The sequence below is a fragment of the Rhinolophus ferrumequinum genome (assembly GCF_004115265.2).
Source record: "Rhinolophus ferrumequinum isolate MPI-CBG mRhiFer1 chromosome 5 unlocalized genomic scaffold, mRhiFer1_v1.p scaffold_110_arrow_ctg1, whole genome shotgun sequence".
In the NCBI taxonomy this organism is placed as follows: Eukaryota; Metazoa; Chordata; class Mammalia; order Chiroptera; family Rhinolophidae; genus Rhinolophus; species Rhinolophus ferrumequinum.
This window is the reverse complement of record NW_022680355.1, coordinates 16,170,453-16,189,076: the sequence shown is the minus strand read 5'-3', so window position 1 is coordinate 16,189,076 and position 18,624 is coordinate 16,170,453. Positions and strand designations below refer to the sequence as shown.

At 43.5% G+C, this 18,624-nt stretch overlaps 1 protein-coding gene across 8 annotated transcripts in view; it reads right to left on the bottom strand.

Moving 5' to 3' along the window:
- The window catches only part of CELF2 (CUGBP Elav-like family member 2), a 486,548-nt gene that overhangs the window by 106,061 nt on the left and 361,863 nt on the right, over window positions 1-18,624 (bottom strand). The window lies entirely within an intron of this gene.

The window sequence follows — 18,624 nt, the reverse complement described above, 5'->3', positions numbered from 1 at the left end:
TAACAACATCTCAAGCATTTACACAGTGCCTTTCATCCTAAATCATATTTATTAGCTTTACCCACGTTGGCGATCAATTCATAGCTCTGTGCACCAACTATATGGAATACAGCTCTTCAGAAATGAGGGTGGGAGGTGGTGGGTGAATTGTTAATAGGACTTGTGGTGTAGCCATCGCAGAAAGAAAAGTGTTTTATCACAACAACAATAGCAGAAACTTACATTTACTATATAATTTCCTTAAAGGATATCTCTAGAACATCACACTTTTAAAACACTTTCTAAACTCAATGGCTTAGACAACTGGATTATAAGCTTCTTAAAAGCAGGGATAATACTCTATTCTTTTTTATCTCCATCACAGCACACGAGGCAAATTCTGTACATGAGATACTCAGTATTTGTTGGCCAGAATGAAAGACTCTATTTGAACCAGATCGCAATTCGGTTACAATACAGGTGGGCACATGCCCAAACAGATGTGTAAGTACTCTGTCCCACGTATTTGGTGGCTGTGGGACAGTGACTGGCAACCTCCTGACTCCTTATTTCGAGGAGCCGGTGGGAGTCTAGGCTGAATGTCCCCCCAGGAGAGGCCAGCATTTACCTTTTTCCCAACCAGCTCCCTCCACCAAAGAAAATGGTGTGGAAACCCTAGACCCTTCCTTCTGCGTTCTGAAGCATGGCTAACCCCTTCTTCATCCTGTAGCTAAAGATACCGGTTAACATATCTGCTTAAACCAGATAAAGATATCGGTTAACAATCTGCTAATTAGCATAGTTTCTTAGCACAACCAGGCTTGAAAAAGGGGGGAGGGCACAAACTTTAGAAATGTAAAGAAAAAAATGCTGCCTCAGACCCCGGCTGTCTGTCCCCGGTGAGCTGGGCTGAGAGATGTACTCGTCCAGACTGTACACGCTTTATCCGCCTCTACTACAGGATCCGAATGCAGGGTGCCAGAGCGATGGGGACAGCTTTGAGGGGTGCTCTCCACCAAGGACAGCAAGGAGCAGGAGAGAAACACACAACACGCAGGCATCAACTCTGGTTCTATTTAGGGAAATGATGTCAATAAGATCAAGAGAAAAAAAAGAGAAGGCACACTTGGAAAGTGGAGCGTTGATGCCATAGGCCATCTTTAGAATGACAAGCTGGGGTTCCGATTTTTCTAAACAAAAGCTCATTCAAAGGAGTAGGGGAAAATCAAGTAGAGTACCATTCATATAGCATTTCTAAATGCATTGAAGATGCTTCATCCTCATTTACAAAGAAACTGGGAAACGTCATATATTTGATTTCGTTGGCATCTGCTGAGATTAAATATGCAAAACGTTGACCTTTTGGACAAAGTAGAGCATGATCATAGCTTCCTGGCATTCAAAAAGCTCCATGCACCCAAGGGTCAGAAGCCCTTAACATGTATCATTGACATGATGGAGGACATGCAAAATTATGAAGTTCCCTTATAGGATCACAGATGGACAGACTGACCATTTTTATATGAGCGTTTCACTTCAGCTATGTAGACTTCTTTCACCAGAGTTCATTGAGCCATCCTACCCGATGGTAGATTTTTTTTTACTGAACTGATGAAATTAGCAAGTGATGTTAGCTTCACTGGCATAACAAGCCCAGGAAAGCGATAGGCATTGCTTCAGATCAAGGAAGAGCTTAAAACAAGAAAGTCAAGCCCCAGCTTCCAGTAACCTACAGTAGTCACTCTAAGAAGATGAAAAAATAATAACTATGCTAATAGAAAGGAAAGCAGAAAAAGATACATAGTTTACCTTCTAAAAGCTTCTCACTATCAGACTCTTACTGTGTTTCCCCGAAAATAAGACCTAGCCAGACCATCAGCTCTAATATTAGTGTCTTTTGGAGCAAAAGTTAATATAAGACCGAGTCTTATGGTAAAATAAGATCGGGTCTTGTATTAATTTTTGCTCCAAAAGACACATTAGAGCTGATGGTCGGTTAGGTCTTATTTTCAGGGAAACACAGTAGTAAGTTCTCCTTTCCCTCTCCTGGGCTCACAGGGTTAGCTCCCAGATAAGGAAGCAATGGGGGAACCTCTGAACTTCAACCATAATAATCATAACTTCAAAAAAGAGGTAGAATCTGATACTTTGAAGCAGGTGGATTTGGGGGGTGTGATACTTAAAAAAAATAAGATTTAGGGATAGAGTAAAAAGTTATAAGGTAGTTTTCTTGCCTGGAAAGAAGGCAATTAAAGAAGATAGAAAACAAATGTCAGTCTGGCCATACTCATAGCTAAGAATGAAGTCCTTAGATTGGCCTAAAAGAACAGGGGAATGCCAAGGGAACTGGGAATGGATAAGATCAAAGCAGCAAGGAACCAAGATGAGGCAAACTGAGGGCATCTTGTAAGTTGGGCCAACCTGAAGAGCTCTGCCCAACATGCAGTGTACTCAGGAACAAAGAAAGCTCCCCTGGCGTAAACACCCAAACAAAATCCACACCATTTCCCACTGCCTGAAACCCACTGGGGAAGTGTAGTTCATTTCCTAATTAAGTATTAAAATGGAACCCTTGGGGTTGGTAACACTTAATTGTTCCTAGCTATTTACATCTTAGTATAAATTTGGCTAAAGTGCTTTCCTCTTGAACAACGTTCTTAGTAACATAAAGTAGTTTGTGTGTGTGTATATGTGTATGTGTGTGTGTGTGTGTGTGTGTGTGTGTGTGTGTTTAAATGGCCAAGTTTGAAGCTAATGTCTGAGCAGCGTGGGGTGGGTGTGAAGAGGTGAAAGGAATGAAGAGAGGAGTCTAACATACAGAAGGACAGATGGGAAGATACCCCAAATCCCACACTCTTTTTAGTTTCGTCCAGGGTCTACTCTGCCTGTGCAACTGATACGGTGAAATCAGGCATGGGCCACTACCAATCCTCTCCGAACTACTCACAGCTCTTAACTCTTACTCTATGTCCATTTAAACAACAATCTTTTAAGGTGACATCAAGATCAGCTCTAGTTTTAGTTATAACACACAGGAGAATGTCCTGCATAACCTTGGTGATATGCTTCCATCACAGCCCACGGACCCCCAACCCAACAGCTCATTTCCATAGATGCTGGGTTTGGTAAGCAAACCTGGCACCTTTGAGAAAGATGTCCCATCTCCAGGTGCAAACAACCTCTTGCCTCGGCCCATGGCTTAGCGAGCAGAGCCCAGGATGAATTTCTGGCTGTACTTGTAGCCTCAGCTGGGCACCCACATTCAATGAACAACTTGCAGAAATATGGGGAAGAATATGATTGGGAATCACCCCAAGATTCTTCCTTTTGGTTTCATACATTTGGATTCTGAGTGACTCAGGAAAATACCTTACTTCCTCTGTACCTTAGTTACTTTCGTTTCACCACTTCTAAATCAGTGAATGAAAAGCAGTTCTGCCTCGAATCCTCCCCCACAAGCTACATGGTTACAGAGCCAAAATGTTTCATTCAGAACAAATTTCTAAAGTCAAAAGTCAAAATTATTCTTTACCTTTCTTGGGCTAAAAATGTCTTGCACTTTATTTAGCATGCATACAATTCACTTAATGAAAACAGTGTTTGATTAAGTTATCTTAAAATTTGCAGGATGAATACAGAATTATGAATTTAAATAGTCACCTTAAATGCAGCAATTTGTGTTTCCCCCCCACTGGGAGTTTAGTCTGTACACTTCCAGAATGAGAATGTGTTTGAAAGACTCTTGTTTCTGTGAGTACTCTCCCAGCTAACAATCACAGTCTTCTTTTTTTATCCATTATCACTTGATATGCTCACTTAAAAATCTTAGATTCATTGACCCGCAGAGATTATTTCAACAAAGGAAGGGAGAAATATTATTTGCCCTGATACGGTGATTATCATGGCAAAAGGTCAGGGAGCTACCAGAGATCCCAGAAGACCCACGAAGGTTCAACAAGGATGGAATTTTCTTTCTTGCCTCCCCTAACAGGATGTGCAGCTGTTAAGGGAACCACCTGTCTCTTAGATTTCCCCACACCAGCTGTAGCTCAGTTCTGAAATTTACTGGATGCATTTTGAGGTCAGCTGCAACAGCAGATGGCTCGGCAACCTGATTCTGAGGACCGACTTCCCTCCTTTAGCAGGTTCTATTTCCAACACCATGGGAAGGTGAGTGATGGAACACGTACCAGAGCCGCAGGTGCTCTCTGGTGGTCAGAGGTCACAACACGCCCTGGAGGGGACAATCCCTCCGGCTTCAGGGATGCCAGGGTCATTCCCAGAACCCGCCTTTCCCTGCCACCCATGCAGTGCGGAGAAGGTGCTGCTCCCTGTCCAGTGTGGGAAGCGACGTGCCAGGGGACGCTGGGCGGTCAGCAGAGGCTAACGCAGTTGGATGCGCCAGGTGCTTCAGCAAACCTCAACTCTCCTATTTCTGCTGAATGCTGCTAATTTTTGTTGCTTCACATTTTTCTGCTTTGCTCGTTGGACGCTAAGAAGCACTTGCACTTCCCAGTTCTTGCCACCTTCATCCACGCATTCAGGAGTTTCTGCCCATGGCAGCAGCCAGTGTAGGAAAGATGAACATGACATTCTACACCCAGGGTACTTGATGGCCTCAAGTTTTTCAACAGTTTCATTGATACAAGTGAATTGTATCAGTAAGAGCTTTGGATTTTGGAGCAAAAATAAAAAATAAAAAAAATTAATCTTGCATGTGTCTATTTATCAACCCCGGCCCACTGCTCCTCAGCAGGGCTTTTCAAGATGAAACAGGTTTGGTGGCAAAACCCGAGAGGTGTTTCCAGAACCAAATACCACAGCCTCAGGCCTACACAGAGCCTTGCATGGCCACTCTTCATGACCAAGAGATGCTAATGAGTTCTGTAGATATACCTTACGGGTAATATATTAAAGCACACCGGCCATTACCACCTGCCCATGGATTCGTTTTGCTGCTTGATGTGTAGCAGAGCCCCAAGGGAGCCAGCGTAAGACAGATGAAGTCTGACGGTGGAGAAGGCCCAGGAGAGAAAGGTCCTGGGTGCACAGTGCCGTCTGTAAAGGCTGATGGTGCGAGGCCTCCAGTGAGCCTGCCTGGGTGGCCAGCTAGCAAGGGTTGCTGGGCAGCGAGGGCAGGAGGGGTCCAGAAGAGTCACCTGGTTCCAGTGTCCTGTGTGCCACCTCTGTCTCCTCAGAGCCAAATCAGGGGGTCTGGAAGCCTTTCACCACCCAAGTTCCCAGAAGTTGGCAAGTTTAGCAATCTAGTTATATGTTTAGCTTGTAAAGCGATGTGTAATCAGTATTATAATTGTGCAATATGATTAGACCATCTTGTATCAGAAGTTGAGAGTGGCAATACCCAGACAGGCTAAGTGCTACGTACTCCAGATAGGGTAGCTGGCGCCTGACTGTATCTCTTCACAAATAGTTTCTGCTTCACGAAGGGTTCCCTCAGGTATTTTGCTGGCTTAATGGCTGAATAATTTCAGACACTGTTACGAGGTTTTTGCTGTTTCCAAAGATAAAGTCCCAAACAAGACAGGCCCATGGTATCTATACACACACACACACACACACACACACGTAGTGTATTTGAAATCATACAGAAGATACTCTTCTGTACTGAAAGACTTTAATTTTAAATGATCAAGTAGATTTGTCCTCAATGAAACCATCTGGATTATCACAAATCTTTTCAAACCACAGCTGTTTCTCTTGAAAATCTTTGCTTGGAAACTGTTGGTGATAATACTCACAGAATTTAAAAATGCACTGCGTATATAGAGATAACCATTTTATATCATGGCTTGTCTTGAGTCAAACAGCAATTTGTGTTCATCTGTCGGTGTGGGGGGAGTAGAGACACAGCCCTAGAGAATGTCACCAGAGATCAGATTTTAAAATTAACTCTGCCCCGAAGAAAACTGACACCGTACTCATTAAAGAGACCCCCCTCCCAGGTGTCCACACCTTACCAAATTAGGGAGGAAGGGCGCTAAGGTTTGAGGCTCTGGAGACACCATTTTAAAAAGGCACTGTGTTCAAACCCTTGACTCTAAAATATAGACAAGAAGGCAGTTTGTATTAATATCTGTGTGTTTGTTTGAAAGAATCCAGGTAGAAAGACGGCAGGTCAGTGACTTGAATGGTTTTCAATTATTGAAATAGTCACCCGTCAGCTATAGTGTAGACATTTCAGATCACAGGCCAACAATTTACACTCAAGGGCACAGGAAGCCAGCCCCATGTGTGGCTGGCCTAGTGACACATTCCTGATGACTCTCCTGGAGCCACCAGCCTGGGCGGAGCAGAAATTCTCCTGTGAAAGCTGCTCTCATAGGGGAGAAGAGCCCTTTTTAGAACATTCTAACTGCTAGTTATTTTTCTGGGGCCACTCTTTAGTAATATGTCCCTGTGAAAAATTATGGAATTTTTTTCTGAAATGCAAACAAGTACCTGTGCAACTTGAGGATGGAGGAAAGAAGGAGAAAAAATGATTTCCCCCAACTCTGTGGCTAAGCTGGTAAAATACAATGTATTTTAGGTCTGCAGCTTATGGTGCTGCGGACACCTGTCTCCCAGTGAACTCTGTCCACAGGGTATGGAGAAGGGATCTTTAAGGCCATTCAATGTCTTCCACATAAGAAATCTACTGTTCTTTTCTAAATCTAAGCAAACAAACACTTGAAAACAGCCACAGAATGATCCTGGGACAGCTGCACCCTGTACGTATTTCTTTCTTTTCAAAACAAAGTAGCAGTCCTGGCAGACAAATTCAATTCAAGTTATATTTGAATTCAGGACATCAACAAAGTGATCATGTTGTGAACTGAAAATGCCTTTAACGGCTGCCTTGGAATTCTAAGGGGCCGGCAGATCAAGGAAGGGAAGCAGGCCCAGGAAGGCTGAATTAGTGAACTTGCTTTGGTTCTTCTCTTTCTGTGAATGAAGCTCTCTTCTGAGCACACATTTGCAGGCTGAGCATGGGCCTGCATTACACAAGTTGCATTGCAACGGGGATCGTGGCTTCCTGTCAAGTCAGGAGCACATAGGCCAGTTGAAGTCTAAAGAGGACACACTCACATCTTTGATTCCCCTTGTAGTCTATTTTCTCCCTCAACCTTCTCCACTATATACAGAATTTCATACTTCCCTCAGAGTTCAAAGGTGGTTGATCTCAGCGGTGCATTTTGTGCTCAAGTGAATCTTGCACGCAATGAGGTTTCAACTACCAATCATTGACCACACGCCTGCTAAGACCCTTGGCTTTCAGTTTCTCCAAAGCAGTTAAAGGTTCAAGAACCCCATCAAAAATCCCCTGAATTCTATGTTTAAAGAAAACCTAGCACTGACTTTAAAAAAAGAAGTAGTTTTCCAGTGGTCTGGAAGGTGACACTCAGTGTCTTGACAAAAAAAGACAATGACAAAATGCCATTCTTTGAAAGTACACAGACACTTTAGGAGGAGAACTAGTGCCCTGGAGAAACATGGGTATATGTACCCCTTTCCTCGGCCCAATGCGCTCCCACCATGAAGACCTGGTGCTGCCAGTTACAAATCATTTCAAATGCACTGTTATTAACTCGTGGCCTCCACAGTCCTAGGTGTTTACTTCTTTTACGTTGTCCTCAAAATATGGCTTGCCACAGAGGAGTACAAGATGGGACCTCACAAGCAATGCTACTGACTTCACCGCTACATTTAAAGTCCAGCCCCCGTGCTGCTAGACACCGTTATGTATCCCAGCAACCCTTATGGTGGCTGCTCTCTTTTTGGATAGTGCACCGAGGTGGAGCAACGATATGCACTGAGAGATAATGAAGGAAAGGAATGAAGAAAGCAGCAATCAAAGCAAAAAAAAAAAAAAAAAAAAAAAAAAAAAGGCTCTGGGGGGAACTTGCAAGAAGATGAAAGAGTTCTGTTTTGCAAGCCCTCTCCCCCAACCTTTTTTTGCCTTAAACTCAAAACCAAGAAAAAGAAAATTAAGAGGGTGTTAACATGGTGCTTCTTTCTCTTGGCTTCTGTGGAATCACTGAGTTTTACAATTAACTAATTCTACTAGCTTAACGAGTAACTAACAAGAAAGGCAAGGCCATCCTAATAATGATGGTAGACAGCACCCTGCAAAGTCAATGCCTGTCACACGAACCACCCCAGATGGTTTCTGCCTTACTGTGAAGCATCCCCAAAGCTCCTTCAACCTCTTTCCACATCACCAAAAAGGTCCTTTTATAACCTAACCCTCTCTGGTGATAACTCTCTGGTTTTCAACTTCTAACAGTTTCCTAAGGCAAACCTTTTTCTCTATCTAAAAGTGGGTCTTCCACAGCTAGCGTAACGACTACCCAGCACAAATGCCACATCCTGTAGAAATCAACTTTTAATGAAACTGTATCCCATTAGCTTAGTTTTATAGTTTGATATAATTGGCACCCTGATGTAAAAAGGATTACCATCTGGCCACTACCTAGGAACCAGAGAAACAATGCGGCCATTCTGCTTTCGGTGCTTGAATTACGTGGCTGTCACTGTTTAGACTACCAAGTGCACACCCAAGGGAATCCCCCTGGGAATTTCACTGACAAAGCACGACCTGTACTTCCTACTTCTGGCAGCCTGGGGCCGAGATCCTCTCTGTTCCTCCCAGAACCCTGAAACTACCTCCCGGGCAGGATTTATCCTACACAGCAAATCTGAGCCTACCTGTCAATCAGGGAGAGGACGCAGACATAACCGGCTCCCTGCAACCCCACCCCCTTTCCTCAGACTCCATACCAGACATGCTGTGACCATGTTCTGTGAAGCGGCCACAAGATCTAGGCGACTGCCAGCCTCCTACTGCCCTGGGCACTTCTCTTGGAGGAAGCATCTCCTGATGGTCCCATGGCTCTGGGAAGACAGACACGCTCTCTAAATCTTCTGCCAGGAAAATTGAGTTTCTTTCTCTTTTTTGACCTAGATTAAATCTGCTGCATTTTTAAGCCTTTTGGGAAAGCAACTGAGGAGGGATGTGCATGCTGCAACACTTCCTCACCCATGATGATATAAACTCCAACAAAAGCAGAACACAGATAGAAAAGGTATCAAGAGCCAAATGGCTGGGATCTGCTTTCCCCCTTTCCCTGGGCCTCTGAAATAAGCCAGTACATTAAACCATTTCAAATATCCAATTGAACCGGCGACTTGGTGTTATGAGCACTGTGCTCCAACCACTGAGCAGAACCGGCTGCCCAAGTATGTAAAGAATTTTAACGTCACCCTTTTCCCTATAGGATACTCAACGCATTCAGCCATTTCTTGACAGCTCCCACTCTGCTCTAAGCATTGGAAGGTGGGTTTATGGATGATGCGCTGTTTGTCAAGGAGCCATGGGGGACAGGATGAAGGAAGCAAGCAGTCTCCTTTGTTACAGGAAAGGTCGTTTGACCTTTGGAAAACAAGGTAATAATCAAACTGTGGAGTGATTACATTTTTATTTTTAAAATACTAATTATAGAGTATGAAGGAGGACCATACTTTTCCTCTAAAGGTAAGAAAAGCATAAGTTTAGGTTGAACTTGACAAGGCCACATTGGGCAGTTTCCCTAAAGTTGGTGTGACTGGCCGGTCGGTCTCCCAGGCGTCTTGGTGACGAGGCAGAGACAGTACCAAGGGGGACGGCAGTGACTGCTTCTTCTCCAAAGGCGCATGGCTTGACCGGGCTGAACTCACCAGGACCCCTTGACATAGTTTAAGTAAAGCAGCCCCTGTCTAACTGTGGTAGTAGGTGGTTCTGCCTTGAATCCAATTAAAAAGGATTTTGTTTCTAAAGTATGGAGGGACCTCATTAAAAGGAAGTTTCTAATATCAAGTTATGTCATAGTATGAATTCTCTTGAGGATAGGATGGCACTATGACAGGAGACAGTGGCAATGAGAGTAGGTTAAAATCCTCTCTCTTTTCCTATGATTCTCAATTCAGCACACGGGCTGTTAGATGCTTCCTGGCCAGACCAGTCTGTTACGTCTCAGCTTCATTGTCCTGCTTCCATGCGCAGCAACTTGTTCTTGCGGAGACTAGGAGTACAGACCCCTGTTGTTTGCTTGGGTAACACACAGCTCAGCTCTGTCCTTCGGCAGCTATCAGTGGCACCACTAGCATTCTAACTTGTTATGAGCCTGTTCTAGGTGGGGCTGAACTTTCAAGAGGCGTTTGAATCTAGAGTAGAACCGAGGTATTCTTTTTTTTAGAAGTGGAGTGAGGAATCCTCTCTACTTCCTGCCTCTGGTCTTTACAACCAAAATGAAACAGAGAGGCAAACCGTTTGGCGACAGAAACTGTATGTTGGCTGAAGTGAAAATGTGCACTGACCGTAGGCTGTTTCCTGTGTACGTGACCCTGGAGAGCTGGTATTACGGCCACTCTAACTGCCTCATTCCCTCCCGTAACAACCAAGTCATTTTTCACGTGTATGTGGATCAGGGAGGGAGAGATTTTTACAAATTGTCTGGAGCAGCGGAACTCATGTAAGAAAAGCACTTTTGCAGCCAAATATAAGACGATGTTCCAGTAATAAAAGGTCCCAGAGTTCTCATGGCAGCGACTATGGCAGTTTTCAAAGTCACGCTGGATATGTCTGTCTTGCTTCATTCATAAAATTTCCAATGAGCAGTCATCTCTTATCAGCATCTCAGACAGATGGGGTATTTGACACATTTCTTAGCCTCTTCAAGCCTCTGTTTCTTTATTCATAAAATGGGGTTGAGAACAGCAGCTATATCATAGGACTACTATATTAAACAAGCTATGAAAATGTATGACACAGCTTCTGGCATATCTATCAAAGTGCTTGATGAATGTTAGAGATTTTTGTCCACCTTAAATTTATTCCTCCTGAAAGCCCCAAGCCAGGCAGACCCTATAGCAGGTTCCCTTAGGAGGTGGGAGGGGGACAGGAGGCATTACCCCAATGTTACAACAGACGGAACCAAGGTCCCCCAAGCAGCGTCAACACCCTGCCACAATGTCACGCTGCCCCTCCACCCTTCCCCGGCCTCCGGGTGGAAGGCAGACGGAGCGAGACTCTTGTGTAAATGATGACCACGCACCCTTTAATAGGGTTTGGAATTGATTTTGTTGTCTTGCTTTCTGAAGTAATTACTCCAAACTAGCCAAGTTCACCCATTTGCATGGCCTTTGAGTACTCTGCACATCCATTTATATGGCCTCTAAACAGTCCATCAATTTTAATGGAATCCTTGTGATGACTTCCCCGTTTGGGGCACAACAAAATTTTCCTCAACTGTACACTTGATGGTACTCGCCCAAGAGGCAAAACTTCCCTAAACCAGTCTGTTATTTCAAATAAAACCTGTTGCTGTCTATTGAGCACACCCAGGCCTCACTACTATAAAAGGACTTTAACCACAGGTTTGTTACCACCCTTTATTTCCGCAAGAGGAAAGGGGGAGAAAAAGCAGTGGCACTGGGCTTTGCCTGAAGAGGCAGCACTCTAAATGTCCAGGATCAGGAGAGGAAAATGGCAGGAGTACTGGGGTATGTGCCCCCCAGGTGTATTCAGGCACCCCTGAAAAGGAGCTCCCAGCAGCTGCCATCACATAATGATAAGACAGGAGAAACATCACTGCCTTATAGTTGCAGTCTCTCAGCACAGTTCAGTTATTGCTTCATTATCCTGCTACCTCGGACCATCGAAGCTCCTTGAGGGTAGGGGGGCCATATCCTCAAGGTACGGCCCTCCCATAAGGCATGGCACCCTGCTGGGCATGTAGATGTTTTGTAAACACTTATCAAGTGACTGTCTGAAGGGCATTTCCCCATCTGCTCGCCCCAGCGCATCTGGTTTACACTCATGTTCTACGCGCCTTCCACGTCTGGGTGGCTCGTGGTCAAAACAGCCCACGTGATACTCTTCAGTCCATTTTCCGAGAAATGACTCTGCTATAATTGACCACTTTCTAGCCTAAGAGAGGTATGCTTTGATGGTTAGGTGAGATAGATTTTGTTTGATCCATTTAGTAACATAACGTAGGCACAGCGCCAAGCTCAGAACCTGGCATGCAGAAAACACTAAGAAAAGGGTGGCTTCTTTTCTTCCTTCTATGTATGATACAATCATAGGGGTACCCTGGAAGCTTCCTTTACATCTAAGGTGATCAAATAAGTCACCATCCAAGTGGGGACGCTTTGGAAGGTGAAAGGGGGTAAATATTAATGATTCTGGGACAACAGATTAAAACGAGGGCTGTCGCAGGCAGACTTACAGAGACCCTTCTCCTTCATTCTCTATCCCAGACCTTCCTCTTCTCCTTTGAGCACCATCCTTTGACCTGGAAGCTCCAATTTATATTAAAATAAAAATTCCTCGGAAAACAACACTCTGATCTATATTTTCCAGTGATTTACACTATGGTATCAATATATCTCTGACGACAGACTTTGGTAAGACGTTATACAGTGAGGACGTAGGCCCTGAGGCATAAGGTAGTCTCATGAAAAAGGAAAAAAAAGAAAAAATGGAGAGAGCTGGGGGAAAGAAACTTCACTCCTATCATAATTTTAACAAGGGTTGGTCCTGATTTGACTGAGATCAACTAGACGTGCTGGACTGAAGAGCATAAAGGGACCTTAGCGACTGTCTCTTTTAAGTCCCTGTCTGCAGTAAAAGAAACTGAGGCAGACAGAGGTGGTTGGTACGTGGACAAAGAGGCAACTCTCTGGATACTGACAAAGCCTGGGCCCGGGTCCAGTTAGGTGGGCTTCTGCGTGCCAGAGACCACCATGCTGTTTCCCTGTTCTAAGTCTCAACCCAGATATATGCTGAGCATGGCTTTCCATTCCTCAGAAAATCAAATAAGTATAACCGATTACGGATACAAGAAAAATATTATACATGGTCCTTGCACCTGACGTGCTTAAAATTTAGCTGCAGAGCTAACTGCCCATTCTCCAGCAGGTGGAGAGAAGATTGATCTCCTTTGCCACGGACTCTCTCCCTAGAAAACCTCAGAGGGAAAATGAAATATTTCCTTGATTTCAAGATTACAGAAAACTCTACATGCCACACACTGATTAGCAGCTATTTGGTTTCACTCTAAGACGCCGCCGCCATCTATCAGCCTTCCCCACACTGCGAGTACATGGAAGCGGTATTTGATCTAAAAACTTTCATTTTTCTCAATCATTGTCAACGACACTCATTCTTCTGTTAAACCTTTAGAAAAAAATAGGAAAGAAATATCCCGCAGGCTCCCACTCCATCCTCAGATGACTGGATGAAGATGGATTTCCAAGTCTTGAGCCCTTTTGGACTCAAGAGGTACGGTCTGTGTGGATTTCAAACAAACACACACGCAATTATTACGATGGAGGTGGGAAGAAAAACACTTCTCAATGAGCTAAGAGGCTTGAGGCAACAAAGATCATTTACACAGCAAAGTCTCTGCTGTACTCTATTGCTTCCTAATTGTGCCGATAAAGAACGATAATAATATTTCTCTGTAGTCAAAATAGATATTCTCCCACCACTAAAGTCGTCGTGGTTCTCAGTTTTATTCTGTCACAAAAAATCAATAGCTCAGGCAATCCTAAACAGTAGATATTCCTAATATTTTTTCAAGTATGTCCTGGAATACTTTTTTAAGAGGAAGAATTACCTTCCTGCATATAACTATCTTAGGCTAATATTAAACTTGGTTTGAATTCGCTGAGCACATTCCAGTGTGTGGAAAGGGATGCAGTCTTCATGCCTGTTGGGTAGCTCGGAGAAAGCAAGTCTAGGACTCGAATGTGCTGTGAGGAGCACAGGAAACAAATTCCACACATCCCATGTCACTCTTCTGGCATGTTCGAAAGACTGGGTGGAGCAGCTCTCCATCCTTCAGTTTTGGACAGGGATCACTGACACATAATTCAATGACTATTCACCCAATATAGTTATGCTGTTAATGTCCATGTTGGTAAAGCTTCTAAAAGTTTCAATATTATGAGAGGAGGGGCAAAGAACTCCCAGGATTTCATGACGAGTCAGTCTTACACGCTGACCTCCGTATTAAAGAGCTGTCATAAGGTGATATATCCCAAGTATCTGATATAAACCATAAAACAACCGTATGTCAAGATGACTGGTAAACTTGGTCAACTGAATGAAGCAATCAGCTAATTCAAAGACAAATTCAGGTTTGAACAGATGTATTAGTGTCACATGGTAGAATCACAGTATAATCCTGTCTATATAATGATGCCAGTAGCCAAATTCTAAGACTAAAGATAGTTAAACAAGATGCCAGGAGTTAGGTTTCATCCCTCTTGTCTGCCCACCATTTCTTCCAACACAGGGGTTCTCAGCCTAAGACGGCAACCAATGTCCAAAATCTCTCTCCACAATCTAATTACGTCTTACACAGTGTTTCTCAGACTTTCCTGAAGACAGTCACCTGGTTTGTAAAAATGTAGATTCTTGGAACCACCCCAGACCTAAGACGGGGATGTTCAGGGGGAAAGGCCTCGTGATCTGTAGATTAGTGTCTCCCGTGATTCTCCTCTAGGAAGTCTGGGGAACAGTACAAGAACGTAGAGCCACGAGGAGGTTTGATCTCTGTGACATCAGGCAGAGGAAAGCTGCCCACCAACCAGGATACCCAGAAAGGATTACTGACACGAACAAGAAAGAAACTTCTACTGGGTTTTAAGCCTGAATACATTTTTGGGTCTATTTGTTACAGCAGCTTAGTGTATCCTGATTACTACAACGCCACGTGGTAAAAAAGAAAGAAAAAAACAAAATTACAAAAACATAATTGAAAGGGTGACAACTCTGAGCGTGTCAGTGCTACGCCTCACACCACTAGCACATGTGAGCACCGCGCGTCTCTTTGGCCCTCACCCTGAGCCCCCTGCACCTGTATTATAAACACACCAGCAGGACTGAAATGAACATGTTTTAGAATTTGGTTTCAGAAAATTAGAAGTTGGTGGATGTCCACAGAGACATCGGGTAAAGTGAGTGATGCATTTAAACCTGTATTTGACAGTTTCTTGGTGAGAATATCCTCTTTTTGAATAAACCACTTAGTAAAATTGACTAGGCTTAGAGGAAGATGTAATTCTTGATAGGCCTGTCTAACAGTTCAGTCCATGTTGATCAATGATTCCTAATTTTATTTGCTTGTATGGTGAGATGCAGTCCACAAGCACACATGAAAGTTATGTTTTGTCGTCTCTTTCAATCTTTCCTCACTTCCGTTTGTTAGCACTTTGCAAAGCATAGATCCAGTAGTTCAGTTTCATGCCCCACTCCCTTTCTCTCCTGCTTCTCTAACCAGTTATTCTCAAGTGAGTCTGTGCACATGGTGTGAAAGTCTGACCCGGAGAGTCTCACGGGGTCTGGACCATCGTGACAAAGCAAAGAGGCAGTGCCTTGTACCCTTTTCCTGGGGTAATAAGCTAGCAACTAATCTCTTCAAGTCCTTTTCGTACCTAGGTAGCTCTGCGATGGTTTTGAATCTATTCAAAAGATTCATGGAAATAAGCACATGCCCAAATGGAACACAGTATATGAGAGGTCCGGGTAGATGCTATGGAAACACAGGGGGCAGGTATTTTAAAAAGTTAATAAAGTCACCTCTTTTTTTGCCCCCCTCCCCCCCAAGTTGGGATTTCACGTGACTCTGAACAAGTGTACAAAATACTAAGTAACTTTGCTCTAGGAAGATGCTTTTAGTTTTTCAGCATTGTGATATAGGAACAAAGAAAAACTAATTTTGGAATGGAGGTAAGGGTGAGGTTGCATGAGAGAGAGAGAGAGAGACCGACCGACCTATATATAAACATGACCCCTGAACAGTTTGTAGGCAGAGTGGAAATCATACAGCCTAGCAACTATTTGCAAAACTTCTCTAGCAGCCCCAAAGAGTGAACATACTCCCCAAGCACCTCAGCAGACCTCTGAGGTGATACCTGGAAAGTAGGGGTGAATTTGAACATCATTCATTCTGTTCGACCACAGCTAGAAATCCGAATGTCCCTGGGAGATTTGCCCTAAAATATACTCTCTGGAGCACACTTCCCACGACCCAGTTTTGTGACATTGATGCTGCGGCATTGCTGGGTGCTGGCTGCTCTGCAAAGCTCCCAGGTAAGAAATTCAGGCCATACAATCAGGACACATCTAGGTTATCGGAGGCCTGAAGACTCTGATTGGTTTTATCTCGTTACTCTTCATCACATCCCTTGTTCTATCTATGTTAAGCCTTCCCTCAGTACTGCTTTAGAGAAGCAATGAAGAGATTTTAGAGAGAGTTAAAAAAAAAATTCTAAATTTCTAGCCATCAAGGCTAACTTCTTGCCTGTCAGCAGCTTTTAAAATATTGATGGCTATTTCCTCATAACAGACGTGCCGAGTAGAGTCCGGAGGGCCTGCTCTTAACTGTGACTAGAAGTGGACTCCATGTAATTAAATATATTTTTCAAGAAAAGGTACACTCAGAAAGGGGGGGGGCAACATCCATCAATCCCCCTTTCAGGGCCCCATCTATCTAATCCAGACTCTAGACAGTGTGGTAATATATGGGCCTGCTGGCGAGCTTGACATTCTACTTCTGACATACCTAGTTGGGAAGTAGTAGCAAGTCAGCTCATGTAATGACAGAGGAACAGTTTGGCTAGAGGGATACAAGTCTGTTTGTAAGTAATTTGCTATATATATTCAAGAGGGAAAGAAGAAGGGCCAAAGGGATGACTAGTAATTGAATCAGGGAGAATAAGAAAACACCACAGGGGCCGGCCTAGTGGCTCAGGCGGTTGGAGCTCTGTGCTCTTAATACCGAAGGACGCCGGTTCAATTCCTACATGGGACAATGCCAGATGGCTCAGTTGGTTGGAGTGCAGGCTCTCAACCACAAGGTTGCCGGTTCGACTCCTCGACTCCCGCAAGGGATGGTGGGCTCCACCCCCTGCAACTAAGATTGAACACGGCACCTTAAGCTGAGCTGCCGCTGAGCTTCCAGATGGCTCAGTTGGTTGGAGCGCGTCTTCTCAACCACAAGGTTGCCAGTTTGACTCCTACAAGGGATGGTGGGCTGCACCCCCTGCAACTAGCAATGGCAACTGGACCTGGAGCTGAGCTGCACCCTCCACAACTAAGACTGAAAGGACAACTACTTGAAGCTGAATGGCACCCTCCATAACAAGATTGAAAGGATAACAACTTGACTTGGGAAAAAAAAAAAGTCCTGGAAGTACATACTGTTCCCCAATAAAATCCTGTTCCCCGCCACCCCCCCAAAAGAAAAGAAGTAAAAAAAAAAAAAAAAGAAAAAGAAAAGAAAACATCACAGAAACAAAGAAAAGCTTCTTGTATTGTTTTCTTAACCAAATGGCTTTTCACTAGTCTCCAATTAAAGACGGTGTGACAGAGATAATATCCTTGGGTTCTAATAAAACTCTCGTTTTGTCCCTGATAATCTGTCACCTATATGAAAATCATACAACTGTAACTCATACTACTCCCAGCTCGCCAAGCCCCTGCTCATAAGGAATCCTTGGCTACCTGACAGGTAAACTGCCCTTGGTCCCCAAGCTGAGAACAGCTCTATAATATTATACAGTGCACTGTATTTTTTCCCCTATGAACTGAAAAGCTCATACTCTCCTTCCAGTTCAAAGGCTGTATGATCTAATCGGCAGACCTTTATGTAAAAGATTTTATTCTGAGTCTTGGGTCTTCCTTGAAACATCAGTAAGTCGTCTATGGACTACTGCTAACATCTTTGTAAATAAGAATAATTATCTCTAGAGATGACACAGTTTATGAAAAAAAAGTCTATGATGCTTTTCCTTCAGATGAGCTTTGTAGAAAATGCAAGGTCTGGAGCAAACCAAGTGCCCTTTTCCTTTCAGGTCTCTTCAATAGCTGGCTATGAAAGAAGAATGTTAAAAAGTGGGTACAGGTCTAGAATCTTTTTTTTTTTTTTTAAATTCACATAACCTTAGATATCTTTTGATTGCTTGTAGAACATAAGAAAACTCTAAGCACCAGCATCCTTATTTCCAAGGGGCCTACCCATGACTAGATGAGTGAATGAAAGTCTAGTCTAATCAAGTTTATATAAAAACAAAAGATCAAAGGTAGAAAAAGACACTGATAGTGGATTAAGTGTTCTGTCTCCCAGGCCTTGCCCTAAGCTTTCAGGCTCCTAGGAGGTCTGACCATCACAACCCGTATTTTTCCTGTAAGAAGATAAAATACTGGAGAACTACCCAATTCGGGAAAGGACTGGCTGAATGCAGTCTTTATCAGTTGCTGCATTCAGCGCCCATGTTTTAACTACAGCAGAATAATTATTTCTGAGATTGCACACTGCCACACAGAATAAGCTGTAACACTAAGAGATAACTGACTGATTACACAGCCATCTTTTAAACATTTCATCAGTCTTAGAACAGCAGATAAAACAACTATTTCATGTGTACCAGCAGGTTCCAGATTAACCCTGCAGAGTTAAAAACTGTGAAACCAAATATCAGCTGATTCCAATTTAAAGCAATAAATCACTGGCAAATGTTGACATAGTTATATGAGGTCTGGTTACCAGGTGACAATTACTGTACGTTTTAATCCAACTTTCATACTTAAAAAAAATG